At 49.5% G+C, this 4,888-nt stretch overlaps 1 non-coding gene across 1 annotated transcript; it reads right to left on the bottom strand.

The window, feature by feature from the left end:
- On the bottom strand, positions 1–72 carry Trnag-gcc (transfer RNA glycine (anticodon GCC)). Its single transcript has one exon. It is a non-coding gene; the product is annotated as a tRNA-Gly (tRNA).
- Between the last annotated feature and the right edge of the window lie 4,816 nt (positions 73–4,888).

Here is a 4,888-nt window from a genome sequence, read left to right as displayed (position 1 = left end):
TGCATCTGGCCGGGAATCGAACCCGGGCCTCCCGCGTGGCAGGCGAGAATTCTACCACTGAACCACCAATGCCTGAATTTGCTATTGTTTTATATTAAGCTTTCTAGATGATTCCCAGGTAACTTTAAAAAAAAAAAAAAAAGATTTATTTAGCCGGAGGTGGTGGCGCATGCCTATAATCCTAGCACTTGGGAGGCAGAGGCAGGCGGATTTCTGAGTTCAAGGCCAGCCTGGTCTACAAAGTGAGTTCCAGGATAGCCAGAGCTATACAGAGAAACCCTGTCTTGGAAAAAAAAACAAAATAGAAAAAAAAAAAAGAAATGATTTATTTATGTATATGAGTACACTGTTTCTGTCTTCAAAGATACCAGAAAAGGGCATCAGATCCCGTTACAGATGGTTGTGAGCCGCCATGTGGTTGCTGGGAATTAAACTCAAGATCTTTGGAAGAGCAGCCAGTGCTCTTAACCGCTGAGCCATCTCTCCAGCCTCGCCAGTTAACTTTTAAAAATATTTTAATTTTTAAAAGTGTGCCTGTGAGTACAGAAACCCATGGAGGCCAAAGGCCTCAGACCCACTGGAGTCCGTGGTAGCCACAGGCTGTGGGTGTGGGAATCAAATCAGGCCCCCTGCAAGAGCAGTGTGTTCTTTCAAGCACTGATGCCATCTCTCAAGTCTTTTATTATTTTAGACAATGAAGATCTACTATAGCATTCACTCAGTTTCTCCAGCTGGTGGTGAGCACACAGTAGGACAGGAATCCAGACACAGTAAGGACAAGAGGTATCTGCTTCTCTTCAGGGCCTTCCTTTCTGTTTTAGTCACATTTCTTTTCAGCCCCTCCTGACTCCTTCCAACCTTTCACGGTTTCCTTTTGTTCATAACCCTCTGTTAAGTTGCTCTGTTTATTTAAGAGACGAGGCTCGAACCCAGGGCTTCTCACGCACTTAGCTCATGTTCTCTTGCTGAGTCACATCACTAGTCAAATCCTTGCTTTCATTTTCTATTTCATACGTCCAGGTTGATTTCCAACCCACTTGCCTCCACGCATAAGAACTGGGGTTACAGTGTGGACACTCATGCGCGTCTGCTTAGCCCTCAGTGCCCACTTATCTGGTGGTTAGCAGCTTTTCTCTTACTCCCATACCATCTGTCCTGCACCTTTCTCCACTTCCTGGCTTCTCACTATCCCAAAGCATCTAAACCTCACTTGCAGACTTGCCTCTAACCCTGGGTACATCCTTACACACTGTCCCTGCCTCCTGCCTCCCAATTCAAACCCACAAATGTCCAAAGCCAATGACAAATTTGAGCTGGTGGCTCAGATCTGTAGTCTAACACTCAGGAGGCTGGGGCAGGAGCATTACTGAGTTCTAGGCCAGTCTGGGTTATAAAATTAAGTTCTGCCCCAGGCAGGATAGCAGTATGAGACCATGTTTCAAAACAATAAAATAACAGCCAACAAGGTGGAAGGGTGGGTGCTTGACAGCAGGCAAAGGGCAGTGTGGCGCCAGAGCCTGGGGACATGTCAGCCCATCTATGTCCAGAATCAAGGAGCTAAGAAACCTCAGCCACAGAGAAACAGCCTCCAGGGGATGAGGGCACACGGCCTGGGGAGGGCAGACCCTCCTTTCTAGGGCAGACTTGCTTGAGTTTTGCAGGGTAAGAGCAGGGTCATGTGGGCACCAGAAAAACATCTGGAGTTGTGCTCTTGAGCCCACCAGGGTGTAGGGATGAGCACCGCATAGGCCAGGCCCGCAGAGCTGTGCAGGGGCTGGATTTAGGAGCAGTTAACTGAGATGAGTCACCTGCAGGATACAAGCCACTGAACAGCCGCAGGAGTGGAACTCGGTGGCCCGAGATGAGGCCTTCCCACACTCCTAGCTGGGAACCCACTTGGAAATGTCCTCATGCAGTTCTCTTTGTGTCACCCAGAGGTCTAGTCAACTAGTATAGCATCCCGATAGCTTAACACCCCAAGAGCTCAGCCCTGAGATGAGAACTAAACCAAGGAAGGCAGCCTTAGGCAGCACCCTCTCCAGAGGGTCGGAGGGAAGTCATCTCTCTTCCCACGCTGCTTGGCCAAATCCAGATGCGCATCACCGTTGCAAGTCTCTCAATCCTTTCGGCAGTCACCTGAGGGCTGTTCTCAGCTTCTGGCCATAGTGTTCCTTAGCTACAAAGTGATACCCAGCAAGGATGGGCTTGTTTGCAGGCCGTGTCTGGTGACCGTGATAGGCTGCCCAGATATCCAGGATAATCTTACCTCAAGGCCCACAACCTTAATCACATCTGCAAAATAGCCTTGGCCATTTAAAATAACTTCATGGGCTCTAGGGATAAGAGCTGTTACACTATCCTGCCTGTCACATTATTTTTATTTTGCCATGCCAAAAACTAAAACAAGATTGGATGATTTGAGCCAGGTGGTAGCAGCGCACGCCTTTACTCCCAGCACTTGGGAGGCAGAGGCAGGCGGATTTCTGAGTTCGAGGTCAGCCTGGTCTACAGAGTAAGTTCCAGGATAGCCAGGGCTACACAGAGAAACCCTGTATTGAAAAACCAAATCCAAAACAAAACAAAAAAGATTGGATGATTTGCTAAGGGCCCACAGGGGCTCCCACCCCTCAGCCCACTCCATTACACACCAGACAAGAGACAAGGTCTGGCTCAGAGCACAGAGCCTTACTTTGTGGGACACCATTTAAGGATACCTGACTTGGTGAAAGAAAACCAGTGAAAGGTGAGAGATTCCAGGCCTGTGAGGATGACTCCGATCATGCTAACTCAGCGGGAAGCTGGAGTCCTCCTTCAGTCTCAGCCTGTCAGCCAGTCCACCCGCACCCTCCCCTGAGATGTTAAGCCTGCTTAAGGGCTCAGACCAGGATCTGGGAATTTACAGCCACTTGGCTTCCCTCCAGTCTGAACTGACTGAAGACAGAACTTTGGTTTCGAGCAGTTCTTCTGTGACAGGGTGTCATCTATTTTTTGAGTTCCAAGGGCACAAAAATAGGAGATAACTAATCCCAAGATAACTAATCCTTGGCAAAGCAGTGATGTTACCATAGAAACTAGAACAAAACTCTTAGTGCTGCATGCATCCTTGCTTCAAGGTAGCCTGTGGCTCTAAGATCAAGGTATAATCTATTCCATGGAAAGAATAGGTCCACACAGGTGAGCCCTCTTCTGTTGGCAGAGGCCCAGCAAGGAAGGCCCTTGCACCCATCACCTTCACTTCAAGGTCAAGAAGCAGACTGACAGGCTGGAGAGATGCCTCAGCGGTTAAAAGCAACGACTGTTCTTCCAGAGGTCGAGTTCAATTCCTAGCAACCACACAGTAGTTCACAACCATCTGTAATGGGATCCGATGCCCTCTTCTGATGTGTCTGAAGACAGCTACAGTGTACTCATATAAAAAATATATTTTTAAAAAAAGCTGCCAGGTGGTGGTGGCGCACACCTCTAATCCCAGCACCTGGGAGGCAGAGGCAGACAGATCTCTGAGTTGGAGGCCAGCCTGGTCTAGAGTTCCAGGACAGCCAGGGCTACACAGGGAAAAGCTGACTAACATCAGCTTTCCCCCACTGAGCTTCTGTGAGCAGGAAAGGGTCCTAACAAAAGAAACAGCTGTGATGCCACTGGGTAAGACACTGCTTGTGAGGTCAGCCCTTTTTATCTACTCATTTGTTTTGGGGTTGTTTTTGGTTTTTTGTTTTGTTTTTTTAAGAGATAATATCTTACTATGTAGCTCAGGCTGGTCTGGAAATCAGAATCCTCTAGCCTCAGCTTCCGTCCCAGTGCTGGGGATATGTCACCACACTGTGCCCTTGAGATCCAGCAATTGCATACCTTCTCCTGGCCAGCATCCCAAGCTGTGCCCACCTCGTAGCATTCTCTCCCACTCTGTCAACAGGTTCAGGAAGCTATTCCACAATTCCTTCGATCTTAGACACCAAAGTTGGTTTGTGTTCAAGGAAATGGCCCCTCAGAATGCAGGGAGCCCTTTCCTACCCTTCAGGAAGTATCCCTGGCCTTGGATGTGTAGGCATTACCAAACACCAGGCAGAACAGCCAGGAGAAAAGGGAATGGCGGGAGCCAGCTCGACCTGAAGCCTCTGAGAAGAGGGCATTAGAACACTGTAGGGCCGCAGCTCTCACAGCACATCTAGGCTCATGGTCATGGCCGCAGGGAATACTGCCGTGTCCACCTCCAAGTCAGCCAAGGCATGGCTCAAACCATGCAAAGTGAGATGAAGCCATCGCACTCTCCGGGGTTGTTCCTCACAGATCCTGACAGGATTCCAGCTTGGCAGGCATTGCTTCACACGCACCACGTGGCTAGAGAAGCCATCTCCAGCTCCCCTTGCTCCTTCCCCAGCTCCTCCCCAGAAATACCGAGGAGGAAGTACAAGGAAGATCACTCTGCTGATAAGCATTTACAGAGTGCTAAAAGAGGCCCTGAATTCGGCACAGTGTGGTAGTAGTGCCCAGCATAAAATGCCATGGGTACCACCACAGCTCTACATCCAAGATACTGCACGTGGACACCCAACTCAGGAAAGATGCTTGGTAAAGGGTCCCAGCTACAAAGTGGGCTTAAAGATGGAGCCCTATGCATGCACAGATGCACTTACAGGGAGCCGATAAACTTGGCCCAGGCAAGGGAGCTGGAAGGGATAGCATCAAGGTTGAGTGCTCAGTAACAGCTGCTGTTTCCCAGAAGCTGAATCCTTTGAATGAAGGAGAGCACAGCTGAAACCCCCAACACCCTTAGCACTGGGGCCCGTACCAGCCAGAGGTTCCTCCGTGGACCCCAATCCAACACCATCCTCAGTTTCTGTGTGGAGGCAGAAGCCCAGTGCAGGAGGACATGATGTATTTCTGCAGC

The sequence above is a fragment of the Apodemus sylvaticus genome, chromosome 1, assembly GCF_947179515.1.
Source record: "Apodemus sylvaticus chromosome 1, mApoSyl1.1, whole genome shotgun sequence".
NCBI lineage: Eukaryota > Metazoa > Chordata > Mammalia > Rodentia > Muridae > Apodemus > Apodemus sylvaticus.
Note: the sequence above shows the minus strand (reverse complement) of the source record. Positions and strands in the feature narration are given on the sequence as shown.